At 38.1% G+C, this 18,915-nt stretch overlaps 1 protein-coding gene across 1 annotated transcript in view; it reads left to right on the forward strand.

Moving 5' to 3' along the window:
* Positions 1-18,915, forward strand: part of CLSTN2 (calsyntenin 2) — a 333,066-nt gene that overhangs the window by 233,708 nt on the left and 80,443 nt on the right. The gene's annotated exons all lie outside the window — the stretch shown is intronic.

The raw sequence follows: 18,915 nt of genomic DNA on the forward strand, positions 1-18,915 counted from the left end.
CATTTCTCTGGTCTGCAGATCTATAATGCCACGACATGGGAAGTTGGTTCAAAGCAGATATATTGATGTCCACCTATGCTGTGAATTCGGTAGCAGGCTGTTGGACATAATGCAAATTCATAGCAAAGTATTAAAAAATTAAAAAGGGAAAAAGGGAATAGCACAAAAAAGCCTTCTCCAAAAGAAAGTGTCATATCATTTAGGATAATTGGAAACTTCTTATCTCCATAGTATGTTTTGCCTGTGAATGTTCTGCATGCTTTAATTTTTTTTTTCATTCTACATCTGTCTTTCAATTTTTTTTTTAAGAGAGAAAAAATAACTGACTCTTTCGTTTTCAGAGCCATAATGTGCTTGAATTCTTATTCTGAGCAGGATAGACTGTTGAGGGAGAAAATGAGTAACCCAGGTCTTTGAGCTGTGACTGCTTTATATCCCGTGTGTTTTTTCACCCATTTTTGCTTCTTTATTAGCACCTTTCACTGCTGTCAGCTAGAGCAGATTGAAAAGTAATGGTGAGGTCCAGCTGTTAAGTTAATGCTGACAGAGAACAAAATCATTTGGGAGTAGGCAACTAAATTCCTCTGCAATCTGATTCAGCCTTCTGGTGTGAGAGATGTTTCTATTCAATTCAGGCAGAACTCTGTGATTTGAGTATGAAATGCTGTAACGAGTCAGCTTTGAAGAGTCAGCTAACTCCACAATTAATCTACATCGCCCCATTATTTGTATTTATGGCTTTTAAATCAGCTACCATAAAAACTGTGGAAAGAAAGCTTCACAAGGTGATAAACAACAGAAGAGGGACTTGAATAATTTAAGCGAGCTGCATGAAATAATTGGATGCCATGCACTGCGTATGATCAGCCACTCCAGCTCTTTTCCTTGTTGTCAGTCTTTTGATCCTTTGCCTGACATCAGACAAAGGAACGATAGGTAAAGAAAACTAAGTATCTGGAGCAGAGTGGAATGATCTGACAAATCAAACACCTTATCAAACAAACTACCCAACTCCCAACAAAATCAACGTATGACTGCTTAATCTGTCGTACAGAGAGTCTGAGACTGAATGGATCTTGTGGGAATGGTTAGTCTTTTCCTCCCCCTGTATTTTTAAACTATTTTTTCAATCCTTTTTCTCATCTGAAGAGGTTTTGTTCGGTTGGTTTCATTTTGTTTTTAAGAAAGAAAATATGCTCCTTATTAAAACTTCACTTGGTAACAGGGAGTGAGGTTGCCAAGTCACTGTGATTGTCCTCTCACTCAGAGAAGAGAGAAGATATGTCTGTATCTTTCTTATCCACTGCAAGATGGTGAGAAAGAGCAATCTTTTATGTGCTCCCACACTTACCATGCAACCACATATTGTTTTATGAAAGCCCTTAAAAAGCTGACACTGTGCAAAGACCTGGGGTAAATTCTGGCTTCTTACTTTTAGATCTTAGGGAATGCACTGACTGCAGCCATTGCATGAATAAATTATATGGAAGGTACTGTGTTCAGCTATAAACGTGAGAGTGAATGTGTCCAGCAGAAGGCATCAGCTTACACGTTTTCACAATGCTCTCCTTTATGGAAAGTTATTTAAGGAAATTTTAACTTGTCAGAATTAGAAACTGTCATGCAGGGAAGAACTGAGAACCTGTTCCAGTCCTCAGGTCTAGTGTGACTCTGAAGAATTCTTCAGACTAGCTAAGAAATTTCATATAAAGTCCTGCTCAGCCAATACATGGTTTGTGCACCTGGGACTGAGAGTATCTGCCAAGCTTATTGAACATGTCCAAATATCAATTTTCTCAGAAGACGAAGACTTGGTCAAATTTGGATGGCATAGTCCACCATCTCATTTATTGAAAGTAAGCAGAACACTGAATAAAGGTGGCTCAGAACTCCTGTTCACAGAGCTGGTGTGTCCCTGTGACTTTGAACCAACTGTGCTGATGTTTTTGAAGAGGGAGCACATTAGAAGTCACAATAGGGAAGCAATAAAGTTATGAACAAAACAAAAGGGGCTCTAGGAATCCTCTTTGTAAATAGGAACTTTAAATAATAAGCCCTTTTGTCTGATTTAAACCATGAACGACATAATCCATTTCACCTTTAATCATCTTGTTGATACTGCAAGTTTAAACATCAAACAAAATTATTGTTTCAAAAATATGATGGCGATAACACATAGATTTTTATGATCAACCTAGATACTTCTTTAAAAGTATTTTAAAGAAAAGCCATTATGTGAATAACTATACAAAACTGGAGATGTAGCTCTGATGTTTATGGTGCCCCAGCACAAAATTCCATTTTAAATATGCTCAAGTTAACATATATAAAAAAGTTTCTTTTTTCTGAAGTAAAACATTGAAAATTCGGATGTCTCTTCTGTGCACAGAGTTGCTGTCCTTCTATCCTTACAGGTTTTGCAGACCAGATGCTGATCTCTGTAATACTTGCACAGCACTTTTGCCTATAATACCTTTTTAGCATCTCATGGCAAGAGGCAAGAGGACAGAGAGTGCAGGTTCAGAAAGTTCTGGGTGGTGGGGGCTCCTTTGCCTGAATGGCCCTACAGCAAATCTGCATCTCTTTCAGGACCCTGCCTTGCAATCTGTCCCTCAGGTAATCCCTTGATGGGAGGGGTCACAAAAGGCCACCTTTCATTCAGAATGAACAAGATCTTTACATCTGCCTCACATACCCAGGGGGTTAATAAAATTAGGAAAGTTTAAAAAAAAAATATGAGAACTTTTAGTTCCAAAAATGTGTGTCTATATTCAGGAAATCATGATGCATATAGAATAAATTGTGCAATTACTGCCTTGGTGTATGTCTGATAGGTTTGCTGGCTCTGACTCTGGAAAATCTTGCTGCTTCTGTGTTTTCTTTAAAATAGTGGGACGACTCAGAGATAAGCTGCATACATATCTTGTTCCCTGATTCCTCTACCAAAGATGCTTTTCAAGAGATAGGTCTCCCTAGCAGCATTAAAATCTGGTATTTACCCAACATGAGGAAGGACTGGGTTTCTTTATTTCCTTGGAGGTTTGACAAGTCTGGATTAGTCACTGCCCTCTCTTCACTATCAGTTTTTTACAACCTCTTGCCAGAGCTGAACCTGACTCTGGCCCTGTTAAACTTGCCTTGGTGTGGAATTCCACAGATTAACAATTCTTATGTTACAAGAATAATGTTAGATTAGAATAATAATCTTTCTGATCACCTGTCACACTTGGTCTGTCTGTGAACAATATGAGGAACACACCATTTTGCATTCCCTGCTGCTTCCTGCCCTTTTCTCCATCAACCACCTGCTGATAACTGACCCCCATTCTTGGGGCAGGGATTTTCCATAGCTCTCTGTGATTTGGGTTTAGTTCTCAGCCTGGGAGTTACAATTTCATTAACCCTGGATTGAAGCAGCCACCTCATTGATAACCTATTCATTGTTCATTCAAAGACCCCTCAGGTATTGCTTTGGAAGGGTTACTTTCATCATTGTTTAGTTTCTTGTTTTGCCTCATCCAGTACTGTTCTTTCTAATGCAGAAAATGTATCCATTCTAAGATCCATATATCATAGAATGCTTTTGCAAGAGAGGAAGTGAGGAACTTGTGTCATTCATTTTAAATAAGTCTCTGCTCTCTCACATTAGTAGCATTTAGTATAGAATCTAGAAAGCCATCCTGAGTTGCTACATATATGTATTTTCAAAGCCATGTATTTTTACAGAATGGAGTTGAGAACACATGGAGTATCTCAGAATAATTGTTGCCTGGTTTGTTATTCTACAAACATTGCTACTCAGTAGCAGAAATCAAGCATGTGAGGATGATTGTGACTAAATATTTTCAATACTCTAACAAAACATTGACTGCCTGGTGGCTGCTTCATGGAGCTTCTTCTCTGGAGAGCAAAGAATCAATGTAATAAAGAATATTATTGGGTTTTCTCACTCTACTGGTATATGTGTAGTATATATTCTGTCATCAGTTTTGTGTTAAGTTGGTTCTTGTGATTGTGAATTAGTGCTTTCTCTGTTTTAAATCCAGTATTACCTAAAGAATTTCTGATTCTTTTATTGGGGTTTTTTGCCTTATGATCAAAGCAAAGTGATCTCTTATTCCTTGATAGCACAATCTTTCAAAGATCTTTCAAAGCTCCTGTCAAAGTCGTGCTGTGGCTGTGTCTTATAATCTTTTCCACATCTGTATTTTATTTCTATTTTCAGGCTGAGAGAATATAATTCAGGGTCAGACACTGTGGATACTGTGTAAAAACACCTTTATATCCCTCTGTTGTGGACAACAGAATCACTTTTTGGGTGTGGTTGTATTCACGTAATTTTGATTTATAGGTCAGAGTAGTAGTGACTGGTACTGGTAAAAATAACATTTAAGTTATGCTTTTGAGATCTTCAGTGAATTTACACAGTGAGACTTACACAGTTTTTTACTGTGCATATATATATATACTTACAGTGTATATGCACTATTGAAACAATAAATGTTGGTGTGATGTTCACATTCAAAAAATGCATTAATGTTCTGAAATTTCCACTCAAAAGGTCTCATTTGCAGCTGTCACTGGGGATTATTGTGCTTATTTTGTTCCCTTACAGCTGTAAAAACAGAGAGCAGTTTTCTGAGGTCGGTGGAACAATGCTATGAATGAACTGATGTGAGAGAGATCTAGTTCATCACTCAGTTCATCATTAAAACCAAAAAAAGTCATTATCTACTTGCCTTACTGCCCAGAATATAAAGCTGTGAAAAAAGAAACAATGATGTTTTCTTCTTGCCCTCTTACCATTTACAGCTCTATCCCACCAAAAAAATCCCTGACATTGTGGTCTAGGGCAGAGGGTGGCCGTGGAAGCAGCTTGTGTGTCAATGCTTGAATGTTTACACATTTGTTCCACTGTGGAAAGTAAACCAAAAGAAACCATTTCAAAAGACCTACAAAGCCTGACCCACAATTAATCAAAGTTCCAGTTATTCCTCAGTCTCACTGACTTCCCTGATGTTCAGGAGCAGATACCAAGGATTCACCTCCCTTTGAGGCAGGAATTTTTTGAATGCTTGGTTTTTAATTGCTATTGTTTTTCCAACCACTCTCTGCAGTACACACGTGCACACACACACTCCTCTGAGAATTCCCAGAATTCCAGTGAAGAGGAGAAGGAGCTGCTATATCACCTGAGATGTGCCAAATGGATTCCTTTCAGATACCATCACACAAACTTGTACTAGTGCCACAGCTGGGAAGCTTTTTCCCCCCCATTTACAGAATGTGGTTTGTAGATGTAAAAGTTGGCATACTTGATAATTTGAAAATCACAACTTGTGAAAAATGAGAAGTGCTTTAATAACTTTCCTTTCATTATCATCTAATTTATCAGACCTATAATATTCAAAATTCTTCAATGGTTACTTGACTGCATATCTCTGTACAATTATGGCTGGTTGAGTAGTTATAATCTGCTAAGTGAGCTGTCATTGTATCTGGATAAGTAATTTTGACAGTCATAATGTGCTAATTATGGAACAATACTGGGAGGATGACAAGGGTCGTTGCTGGTTTTTTTGCCAGTTGAAGCTGCTTATTTTTCATTAACCACAAAACCGATGTTAATGCATTTTCAAACTATTTGAACTATTTTCGAACTATTCTCTGATGAGAATTACCTGCTAGAGACCACCTTTTTTCTCTGGGTTCCTTCTGGTGCAGAGAGGAGTGCCCTGCCCAGAGACCCATGGAGCAGCCAGGAAAACCAGTGGGTAAGCAAGTGGGCAATTTTCAGTCCTGAATCCAAGTTGTTCCCATTTGCTGCAAGGTTTTGTGAGGTGGCCCCCATCATCTCATTGTGTGCAACTCTGTCCTGCAGACAACAGCCTTGGCAGGAGCATGGCTGCTTCCCTCTATTATTTCATTATTTCATATTCCTGTATTATTTTCATTTGCCTTCCTTTGCTGTGGGGTATCAGGTGCTGTCCTAATGGTTTTCTTACCCTGGTCTCCCTGTCTGTTCATGGTGATAGAAGGAACTTGGAGAGGCTCCTGAGGGACAGAGGTCATGGGGTGGGTGAGCCCAGGGACAGATTTCCCACAGGAAGGGCAGTTTTAGTCCATGTAAAACTGTTTCGAGTGTGTATTTTGCAAAAAATGCCTAAGTTGCAAACATCTCTATGTACTAAAGGAAGAGTAGTTGAGTTCTAAAAGCCGTATGTTGTTTGTCACTGTTTCGTTATTTTCCTTTGTGTTCAGTTTGCAAACAGATCACAGGCTTTTTTTAACTGTTACATCTATAAACTCAGCCCAGTCTTACAGAGACAAAACATTTTATCTAAGTATTTACTGTGATTAAAGATTTCCTTGGGCTCTCACTGACAACTGTTCGATCCTCTATGTTCAAAATATGCCCCTAAAAATACTTGTAAAATTATGTTATGTAGCTCAAATATGATTATGACAGATGGCCTGGTCTTTAGGCTTTGTCACCACCTGCAGTTTCCAGTGAAGTCCCGAGGATCAGCATTTACTCAATATATCTGGAAATGAGTTTTTCAGTAAACAAGTTTGCTAATTATGTGCAAGCAGAAGCGTGATCCAGTTCACTCAGTGTTATGTGCTGCAGGGTAATGGGAGAAAAACTCTTAGGTGGCTATTTGTGTCATGAAAGAAAGTGGGTATGACTTTTGAGTAAAGAAAACAAACTAAAACAGAAAATACTGCTATTATTAGTAATTTTTAAAGACAACTTTGCATCATATTCAAAGAGAGAAAATAGCACTTTTAAATTAAATCAGAGTGTTCCAAAATATATGGGCATTTTCAGGGCAAAGCTAACAGTGGAGCTGCTTTCAACAAACACCTTGACAAGCAGTTACTTAATTCCTCCTTCCAAAAACACATTCGTGACCTAAAAATTCAGGTCTGTAAATGTCTGTTCTAAAAACTGTGTCAACGCAGAGCTTGCTTCCCAGTGCTGAGCATTTGGAAAGTAGTTCTGCCACAGCCAAATTCTGCTTGGCCAGTTGTGAAGGTGTAAATGCAAATACCCCTAAATAGTGTTGAGTGGTAACCAGAGAACTGGCTTTGAATTAACTGTATATCTTGATAAAATACTTTGTGTTTCCTACTAGATATATTCAAAATAATATTATCATTTACTTCAGAAACTGCAAATGTAACTTGTTTCTTTACACTGTTGAGGAGCAGTTACATAGAAATATATAGATATTTATTTGCACTTTTTGAATTGCTGAAATAATTTATTATTGTGGAATTTTCACAGTGTTACATTTTTATTGCTCTGTATTGCACATGTTGGGTTTTAATAGTTGCATCCTTCATTCCATTAATTTCAAATTAAACATTAAGTTGCAATGAAAGTTCAGTCATAGCTCTTACAGCATAAAAAATAAACTTTGGTCTTCACTTTCTAGAAAGAAAGTGGGGATGGAATACAGACTAAGGAGAAAAATAATTTCTCAGTAAGAACTGCATTATTATCCATAACAGCTGCTGGTAACTGTGAGATCTGGGTTCATTTCTCTACTACAAGGTTTAGTTTTATTGCACTTCAGTTAACCAAGGTTAATTTAGCCTTTAGCAATCATGGATTTTACCAGTACTCAGCAAGGCATTGCCTTTTGCCTTTGACATCAATGCAAAATTTGTAAATAATCAGTAAGATCTCGGTTGTACTTTTAACTTCAACTGTATTTTCAGTTAGTCTTTTTTTTTAGTTGTTTTTTTTTTTTAAATATAATATCTCATAAACCAGATACAGAACGGTCCTTGGGAGTTCACATTATAAAACATTAAAAGGGTTTGCTATGCAAAGACTTATGTCTGTAATTAAATTCAGACCTCTCGAAACTCCCACAGAAGTCTTAACTCTTAGAGATGCAAAGCATGCCAAAAGAAACAACGATTTTAAGTAATTTAAAGGAATAGGTCGTAAATCCACCAATATTTCCATGTAGAGATGAAACTGAAATATATGTCCACGGCAGATTTGCTCCATATTGAATTCAGTTCCATTGAATTCAGTCCAGTTTTAGGGTTTTTGTCATTCCCGTGTGACTCCAGGACTCCAGTTCTCCATGAGCAGCAAGTGACTTAGAGGCTGATTGGAGGCAGAAGGGGGGGGAAGGACCCTGCTACATCCCCAGGTACTGAGATGTTTACAAGATCATGTATATTTTGAGGGTAATAAGTCTAGTGATTAGAAATTCCTATAAGGTCCAAATTCATATAAAATATGAATTAAATCCAAGGATGAAATCCCAGACCCGTCATAATCTATGACAAGTGCTACATGTTTTCAGAAGGACTGCCATTCCCCTTTATACTCTTACATGTATAAAGAAGCAAGGAAGAGTAATTTTTCTAAGATATTTTAAAAAACAAAGGCACGAAATGCAGGTGGATATGGTGTCACAAGCACCTCTCAGACTAATATAACCAGAAGTGGGCAGCAAAGGGAGCAGAAATCAAAGAGAAAGAACAAAGTCATGAAATATTTATAATGGAGCTGGTAAAAATATGGTTTATCAAAAATATAACCTTACTGAAGTAGAAGTGTTTTGTGGATGTTTTGATACTTCTGCCATTCTGCAGTGCTGATGGGGTTTTTGAGAGGACTGAATTGAAAAACTGACCTTTCTCTGGAAACAGCAATTTTGACATAGCTCAGTTTCATGGAAAGTTTCAAATAGTTTTTAATTTCACATTGGAAAAAAAAGCTAACATCATCTTCAAAGCTGCTGAACAACACCTGTATAGCTCTTGCTCAAGAGAAAGCACGAGGGCAACAAATAGGGTAACATCTAAGAGACAGAGCAAATAGGTAGGGGTTTTCAGTGGGTTAGATGATAAAAGGCACAAACCCTAGCATGTTGGACTCATTGTGCCTTTGAATTTACTGTTTAAATAGCAAATCTCCTTGCATTGTTGAATAATTAATGTGAATAAGATATCCAACTGTAAAATCTTAGAAGACAGAGCCCCTGATTTTACAATGGAGTTCTTAATGGTTGTTCTCTGTTTTTAGGCTCAGCTCAGCTGTGGTTTGTGTATCCATTAGAGCTGTTTTTCTGTCTGAGAGTATAAAAACTTAATCTAAGTTTCTATATAGGAAAAGTTATTTTATAGTACCACTAATCATACCATTACATGAAAGAGTCATGTTTGCAATCAGCCTGAGATTTACTGGAGCACAATACCCCCTACCATTATAAATACTGTGCCACAGGTCTGTGCCTCCAAAATTGTTTTGGTGTCTGGAATCCCATCTGCATCACAGAATATGTCAGCACCTGTTATTGCTGGCAGTTCTGCCTTAAAAATCAAGGATGTTACTAAATTCTGAGTAGGTATAAGTTACTGTCTCAGAAAAATCTGAGATCTTGTACTGCTCCAGTGTTTGTGCTGTTATTAGCAGAATGAAAAGCTGGAAATAAGGAACAAAATGTCAAGCAGCAGTTGCTCAAGGGCAGCTCTGGAAGTCGTGAGGTAGTCAGCTCACACAGCTCAGGTTCTCACACCTCTAATGTGTCAAAGATTGAGCATGAAGAGGAGAAGGCAGTCCTACACAAAGCTGTGCTGGGCAGTGGATTTCTGTGTCTGAAAAACAAACTTTCTCATGAACTGTCTGTGAGTGACAAATCACTGCAAACCTTTCCTGCACAGAAATGCAGAAATTCACTGTAGAACTGAGCTGTGGTCAGTGGCTGGAGCTCACTGAGGGCTTATTGGTGCTGGTGGGGAGCAACCTTGTGCTCAAGGCCAACCCAGTATCAAAAGGCACTGACACTTCTCTTTATAGAGGCGTGGTAAGAAATAAACTATACAGAACAAAAGGGGAAGAGATTGTGAGGCTCAGAGGAATAAGATCAACCGAATATATTTTTTTAGATGTAGCAATAGCAATTCTCTGTCCACATAAACTAGAGTGCAAATGATCTTCTAGTGAGATGTGCATTTACTTTTTCTTTTGATGAATTTATTATCTTCATTATGTGATTTCCATTCTGATAAAAAGCCAGGTGCTGTAATTTTGGCTGTGTTACTTTTCATCTGTGATGGTGCTTTGCAGTAGAAGCATTTGTGTCCAAAGTAACTCATCATGTCTAGAGATGCAGTCCAAATTATGAACTTACATTAGGAGCTGGATATTTCAGATTGTTTAAAGGCAGACAAGTGGAAGTAAAAATAAATGAAAAAAAGCTGTGATCAGGACGAACCATATGGTACTCTTGTAACAATTAAACTCAGTGCTCTACTTTGCTGCATGTCTGCAGGATGCACAGATTAAACCCTTGTGCCCAGGCTCCATGCCAAGATTAAATTAATGTTCCTAAATCTTTTATTTAATCTGCTTCTGTAAGAAGAGGCCACAGCTGAGTAAATAGATGAGTGAAAACTTGGGGATGTGCAAGGACTTTATCCCTTTCCTAACCTCTCATTTACAGTGTTCTCTCTCATGTGTTTTCATGGGCATAAGGTAAAACAGTCCTGAGACACCTAATGCATCTCTGACATATTTTACTGTGCATGTTAACAAGAAGCCAGTGAAAGGATCCAAACTCCATACTTTCCCTTTTAACTCACTTCATAGGCTGACAATGCCTTGAAAGTTCCACAATTATTCAAGGGTACTTTGCATTGCACCTCTAATTCTTATTTTTGCAAACCTGACACGTCTGCATACACACTTCGGAGAAGATTCTCATAAAAATTCACTTTCTTGGTCCTCACTTCATTAAGAAAAGAAAAAAAATAAACAAGCACCATGTGAATGTGACAGCCTGGCTCTGGCTCAGAGCTGCTGAGCCCCATTTGCCCCCAGCCTCAGGGGACAACCATTGCTCTCAGGTGATTCCGTCACACTTGTCAATGGCATTCTGTTACCATCAACCTGATCTTTAAAATTATAAATCTGAGGGAAAAAAAAGAGGGAATAACTATCTTAAAATAATGGCATGCTGGAAGAGGGACACAACTGTATTGATAACAACCAGTGGTCAATCCTTTCTTTCTGCCTCACTTTTTGCAAGGCCATTTCTGTTTTGGTCTACATATTTGGAATTATATTATGGTTGTTAATATTGCAGGACAGCCTTAGTCCTACTTGCTTCTCCTTTGATTTGCTTGGTTGATTCTGCTGTTTAAATTATGTGCTAGCCAGTCCCAAGTTGCTGCTGTAGTTCTTAAGTTAGATCTAAATCAAGCCTTTTAATCAAAAGAAACAGGAAAAACTAATTGATCATTCACTGTGTGCTTTGAATTAGCCAACTCTGCCCCCCAAAAATACCTTTAAAGTTATTCAGAGGAATAATAATTTTAATAAATGCAATATTTCCAAGATTCTTTATCTCAGAAATTGTCTGCCTTGATATAGGGCCCTGGGTAAAGTAGTTTAATTAAAAAGTAAGGTTTTCTGTCAGTCTGATGAGTCCTCTCTAGACTAAACAGCTGCTGATTTTCTGCTCTGAGTGTGACATGGGGCTGTTCATTTTCTTATTTATCTCTGTATATCTCACAAGGGAGACAAATCTAACAGGTCATGTAGGTGCACCTATTCTGCTGCAGGAAATATTTGTGTTAGGTTTTCCTATAGGACTGTAGGAATTCTGTGAGCAGTACATATTTGCTATCCAACATTCCTAACTCTAGGTCTTTATTTTGTTTGAAAATCAAGTCACATTATACATCATTAGCTACTTTCATGTATTTTTTAGCATTTTAACAACTCAGTAATACGTAGTGGCTAGAAATTATTGCAAGCATTGTAATAACCTTTTTAATCTTACATGCAGAGGCTTTTAGGATACTTTTGTAAAAATAGGTCCACTTTTTTTCAAAGGATATACACAGTAAATTGGGTCAGAGCCTCACTAGGCAAGTTATCTCCTATTTTTCTCAGTGTGGACCTCAGTAATCTAGAGGTGAAATAGCTTCATGATCCATCTTTCAGACACAAACATGGAATTAGGACAGTGGTAGCATCTGGACTTCCGTGTTTCCTGGAAGATGACTGTCTGAAGCAAAGAGATGTTTCATTTGCTGCAATCACTGACTGCAGATCTTGCAGCCTCAAGTGAACAGCACTCAAATAATTCAGGTAGTGTGTGTGAAGGCAATGACCTGTGTGTGTGTGTTTATGATTGTTACTGACACCTGTGAAAAAGCAGACCAGAAAATGGCCCGTTGGGAACCGTGTAATTATGCTCCATTGAGCTCCTGGAGGATGAAGTTCCTTTTGGTAATGTGCTTTTTTTACAGACTTAACCGCACGGTTGCAGGATTAATTTTTCCAGCAGTTCATTATAATGTGGTATTCTAAAAAATGCCAAGGCAAATATTTCTCAGTAGTGCCTTTGAAACTGTTAAAGAGACTGTGCTGGGCCTTACAGCATTCTTACTGAATGCAGCAGCTGTTGTGCGTGTTGAGTGTGTCTGTGATACTGGGAAGCACTGCTGAATCCATGGGATACTTGCAAGCATGAAACATGAGGTTGACACAAGCCTTCCATTGCTGCAGGTGGGCATGGAGCTCCACACACTGATTATAAAAGTATACCTTTCTGGTACTGTTCCTAACATCATGCTTCCTTGCTTTTTTTTCCCTCTCTCGAATCTTGCAGATTTCAGAAAAAAGAAAAGATTAAGAAATGTTTAAAATTATTTGCAATAGAATGTTAATTTGATTAATGTTGAATTTGCTTAAATTCAAGTGTTGGATTGATTGGAGGAATGAATGACAATATTTTATATTTCTATGCTTCTAGAATAGAGGGTGTTTGAGAAATGTATAGCCATTAGTTAATTAAGCACATCTTTATGTGCACAAACGTTTCTCTCCTTGTTACATATTTTTCTAATCCAGCTCTATGTTTTTTGCAGTTTTCAAATAAACATATATCAGTTCTCTATCATTTAAGCTGGAGTGCCAGGATCTCTAGTGTGATGTGCAGATCTGAGTGTGATGTGTTATACATCTAAGCGGGGGGGTATTCAAACAGAGCAATGTCATCACTATAATCAAAGTGTGTCCATAAAAATTACACTTTTTAAACAAGATGTATGTGAACAAAATTGTAAAGTAGGTTTTTTAGGTGCTTTGCTGCTGAGTGTCTTCATGACCTAAAGTGATTTCCTTGGGAAACTTATTGTGGAGCCAGGAGGAAACCCAGATAACACTGCTACTCACAGAACTACTTTTTTATCCTGAGAAATGAGTCCCTGCTTCAGCATAAGAATGAAGTCTGGTTCATTTGGTGTGAGCTTATGGCAACAATGAATCACTTGAAGTGCAAGTGCAGTCTCCCCCTTTTTCCAGTTTCAAATCCAGAGAACAGGAATGGTAACAGTGGATTTATACTCTTGCTTTTCAGAGCATGTTGCCCATAAAATTAGATATGAGGAAACAATAATTTTTGGTATTATATTAAGGTATGAATGCCTCCCTCTGTTTATGATTTCAGTATTGCTTGCTGGATTTTAGTATTTCAGCATGAGTTTAATAGCATAGACTTCAATGAGCTGGAAAAGCATATACAATAGTTACTACCCCACTTAAAATTTTTTCCTATCCTTAAAGATATTTTACACCTCTAATCATTATTTTGCCTCCTTTTCCCAAAGAACTGCCCTTTCCTCCTTCAAAAGGTAACCTGTGTTCTGTAATTATTTAAACAGAAGCTAGAACTTGTGATATAAAAACTTGTCAGAGCAGTAAAGCTTCCCAGTGGCACAGAGACACTCAAAAGGTCGTCTGCTCTGCACTGCAGGAGATATTTGCAGGATTCCAGCAGAGAAACTGGTGTTCAGCTGTTATCCTGGAAGGGTGGATTCAAAAACCAGAGAAACAGCAACCCCTACACAAAGTTATTGGGAAACCTGACATTGACTGAACGCAGTGGGTCCCTGCTGCATTTCTGAGAAAACAGACATCAATTTGAATAGTGCCCTGAGTGCATTGCTTGTTTGCAGGCTTCCATCCAACTGCCAAGAGAGATCTTTAATGGCAGATTTTCAAAGAAGGGTGTGCCTGTGTTTGGATGTCCATCTATATGTGGAGGGAGATGTAAAGCATTAAAGATTGAAATTTGATTCATACTCAGAGTGCTTCAGTTTTACTGACAAACTTGCAGTTATAGCAAAAGGAAAGTCAGACCACAAGCAAGTTTATACCTTGTATAAAATTCTTGGAAGCCTAATGGTGGCATGTAGTATATGAATAAGATTCCTTAGTGATGATTGTAAAATGCCTCTGTTATGACATGATGGATCCCCATATCTGAATTAAGTTCTTGAAGGACACACATAAGAAAAAGCAGTGTTACTGTCACTCATATGCAAAATTTTAGAGGTCACAGTAACACCTTGGTCATGGCATTCCTGTCCTTTCTGGAATTGAAACTTGATGTGCATCTGTCCTGAACAGAGCATTTGTCTCTTCCAGGGTTTGAGTGGATTTGTGTGTGATTTTATGGCTTTGATTCTTAGGCACTTTGAGATCTTCTGGGGACTCTGTGCTTACCTTAGGAAGTATAAGGCTGCAACTTTAGTTCTAAATAAACGATCATCTATGTTGATTTGTGTATCTGAGAAAAACACACATGGAAATATAATAAAAGGCTAGAGAGTAACAAAATCAGAACAGGATTTGAATGTAAATGAGTAATTTTGTCAGCAGTGAACTAATGAAGTTTAGGTTTCCTGCAGGTTTGAGCTTCATGTTTGATTTACTGGTACCTAAAAGGTACAAGATAGAATTGAAGCTTTTTCTCTTGTTGAGCTTTTAGAATGTTTTTCTGTGTTCTGCTTGCTGTTTAGTGAGATGTGACCCTTACACAGATTCTGTAGCATCTCTGTATTGTGGAGCTGCATAATTTCATAGCATTTGAGGGAAACAGCTCATCTGTTTGAAATGTAGCTGGAACTAACAAAATGGTTTCAGGAACAAATACATGTGTGTACATTCACATAGACCTGAACACAACAGGGTGAACTCTGTTCCATGAGCAGTCATATGATTGTCTAAGCATCTAATTAAGAATTATTAAGGTTGGAAAGACTTTTAAGATCACTGAGCCCAACCATTAACCCAGCAATGCCAAGCCCACCACTAACTCATGTCACCAAGTGCCACATCTACGTGTCTTTTAAATAGCTCCAGGGATGGTGACTCCACCACTGCCCTGGGCAGCCTCTTCCAGTGCCTGACCCACCCTTTTGGTGAAAAATTTTTTCCTAATATCCAATCTAAACCTCCCTTGGTGAGACTTGAGGCCATTTCTGCTCATCCTGGTACTTGGTACTTGGGAAAAGAGACCGACCCCTACCTGGCTACAGCCTCCTTTCAGGTGGTTATAGAGGGCAATAAGGTCTCCCCTGAGCCTCCTTTTCTCCAGGCTAAACACCCCCAGCTCCCTCAGCTGCTCCTCATCAAACTTGTGCTCCAGACCCTTCCCCAGCTCTGGGGGCCTCACCAGTGCCCAGTACAGGGGGACAATCACTGCCCTGGTCCCACTGGCCACCCTGTTGCTGACACAGCCCAGGTGCCATTGGCCCTCTTACCCATGTGGGCACACACTGGCACATGTTCAGTCGCTGTCAACCTGCACCCCCAGGGCTGTTTTCCAGCCACTCTGCCTCAAGCCTGTAGAGCTGCAGGGGTGGTGTTGACCCAGTGCTTCATCTTGTTGAACCTCATACAACCGACTGAACCAGCACTTGGTGATTGCTGATTCACATGCAACTGCTGCCTTTTATTAACTATTGCTGCAAATGATGAAATGTCAGAGATTGCAGCTTTTCACCTGAAGTCTTCGGTATTTGTGGTGTAATGAAGGCTGAAGGAAAAGCAAAAGTAGCTGTGAAAGGCCCAAAAAGCATGCAGTGCTTTTTGATAACTTCTGAAACTGATTTCAAGTGAATGAGTCTGTGTAGTTCCTAAAGGAGTAACATGGGAAATTTTTATTTCTACTGAAAGAAGCATGAGTTTCCATATGTTTTGTATAAAAGGCAGTAATTTCTAATGCAATTTTATTAATTAAGGCTTATAATCACTAAATCTTGCATGTAAATGTGACTCAATGGGAAGCACTGTCTTTATCAATTTCCAAACAGTGGATAAATTTGTTAGTTGTGTTTCAGAAGTTATGAACTGTCAGTAGGTTTTTTCAGGTTGTTATAATTTATACAGAGGAAATGATATAATTATTGTCCCTGCAGTAGTAACGTGTGGATCTCTACCAAGGCTTCCAACCTAAAACAATGTAGACTTCAAAATTAATAGATTCTTATGGCTAATTTTAGTCTGAATGATTTGAAGAAAAAACATGTCCAGAATTTAGTTAAAACATATTAAAATGAAACAACTCTCAGCAGAGTTCAACCTTGCACCCAGAGGGTTTTATGGGAAGCAACTGGAAACCCACAGGATATACATCCTGTCCATGGGAGAAAGGAGTCCTTGTACCCTGGACACAATTGCTATAGGACTTCATGAATGTGCCTCTACCTTCATGTGCTTCTGCCTTTATGGGTATCATCAACTTATCCTTTTTTTAGCAACTCACTGCCACCACTGTTTTTATGATCACAAAATTCTGTATCGACCTGTTCCCAAACCCATTCAAGTGAAATGAAGATTAAAGTGCATTATTTTGCTGTGTTGTCTGTTGTGAGAAAAACAGTGTCCCAGTTTGCACTCTAATTATTCCAGCCTTGCAAAGGAGAAGAAAGGAAGGTGGTGCCAAAGTCCTGACTGTAGTTGTACTGGAACCTAAGTGTTGAGTCTGAATGAGAAACCCTGTGTCCTTTTCCTCCAGTGAGTTATACAACCACACTTACCTGAGAACCCATTAAATAAGATAAGCTTGGCACAATTCCCACTGGCATTGTATAGGTCTGGGGTTAGCTCAGCTGGGTTGAAATAAAACCATTAACAATGAGAAATAGTACCTGTTATATTTTAAAGACACTATTTGTAATGCCTAGTAGTAGTAGTAGTTCTATATATCTGTCAATGTGTGTGTCTTGCAATATAAAGGTGGACCTCATTTAATTTTCTGCTTTGTTAAAACTCTGTTATCATTTCCATTTGCAATATAGTCATTAAGACACCTTTTAAAAGGCATTATGAATCTATACATTTTCATTTTTCAACAGTTAACTCATTTCTTTGGAAACAGCAGTAGAATCCTTCTTTTGAAAAAAAAATTACCTAGTTTTTAAAAACATTTACAATTGTTTTCATATTAATAGGTTGCTGTAGCCACATTCTGGAAGTGTATGTGGGCTTTTCATAGTGTGTTTACAAATATCTCACCATATCCAGGCAGCTGTCGTTATTTTATATTTGGCAAGTGGGGATATAAAGATAACATTAGAGTTTTATATAAAGCTGGAGTGTCTAGAATAGGAGCAGGATATAAAGACTTCTAAAATATTTTCTGAGAACTAATTGGAACGTGTGCTGCTTCTATGATTGCTTTGCATCAGGCCTCTGTATTTGGAGAGGAAAAAATGATAAATGTTCAGATTAGGGCTGAGAGAACTTTTTTCTGCCCTGAGCTATTTCTGTTTTTTAAGAACAGTAGCTTGGATGTCTGCAAATGCTGTATTGTTTGCAATCAAACAGTGAATCGATAAAATAATAAACACAAAACACTGAAGTTAAGATTTCTCTTGGTGAATTGTGCATCTGAGGAGAAGTTTATTAAGAAACTACAAAGGCCAGTTTTATAGAACATAAAAAATAGTATTTTCCATTAGCCTTCCTGCATTTACACTGGTATTTTTTGCATTCAATTAAAGTAAAACTGAAATCCCCAACATCATTTTAGATGGATGTTTCATTTTGAAGTTACAAAGAAACTTGGATAATTTTTTCAAAGATGTGTGTGACAACACTGAGATTTAAACTCCGTGATCAGTGCCCACAATTAAAGCTGAACAAATTGCTTCACTTCAGCCCTCTCTTAATCATATGCTTTGTTTCCTGTGCACAGTTCATAAACGTTTTGGAGCCTGCTTTTATGGATAAGCAAAGTATTAGTCTTTTTCACAGTCTGATTCTCAGGGTAAGATCCATTCCTTCTTCTGTGGCCCAAATATTTGGGCTCATTGAGGGTAAACAAGAGAGAGCCTGGAAAAGAGCACATCTTTGTCTGTCCTGGGAAACCACGTGGCTCTTTCATGCCCCTTGAGTGAGGGGTTGGAACAAGCAAATATCCAAGAAAATACTTAATGTACTTTGCCTCATAATTGCTAAAACAACTGTGTTCTGGTCCTGTAAAGACATTCACAGGATTGATTGCAACTGGAAAGCATGAGATTCATCTGCCTAAATGTCAGTGTATGACTGAGTAAAGCTTCAACTCCTGTTATAATAAAGGGAACCCTATGTGATGGCAGTTGAGGGAATATCCTAAAAAGCCTGTGTTTATACTCTAAATGTACCTAATCCCCACGCTCCCTCCACACACACCTTTGCCATTTTTCTTTATCACACATAATAGGAATTATGAACTCCAGCACCTTATTATAAAGTCACTGTCTACTCTCTTCTACAAAAATAAACAATATATTATAATAGAAATAGAGAAAGAGGAGCCAGGCCTTAATTAGAGGTCATAGATTCGGAGTTAATTTAGAATTTGGCAGTTGACTTAGATATGATTGGCAAGGAGATTTCTAGAAGGCTGCAACTGTAAATTGGAAATAAATGGAAAAGGATTATGTGAGTGGGAGACAGCTTTGAATCTATAATGCATGTCCTGAGCCTGACTTGCTCATAAAAGAGCATGTGTTTAATGTGTCATAAAAATATTTAAGTCACATTGGTCTTTGTATAAATATTTCATTTTTAAAGTTGAATTCTGGAGTGGTTAAAAATGA

Source organism: Manacus vitellinus, unplaced genomic scaffold (genome assembly GCF_001715985.3).
Source record: "Manacus vitellinus isolate BGI_N305 unplaced genomic scaffold, ASM171598v3 scaffold_49_pilon, whole genome shotgun sequence".
NCBI lineage: Eukaryota > Metazoa > Chordata > Aves > Passeriformes > Pipridae > Manacus > Manacus vitellinus.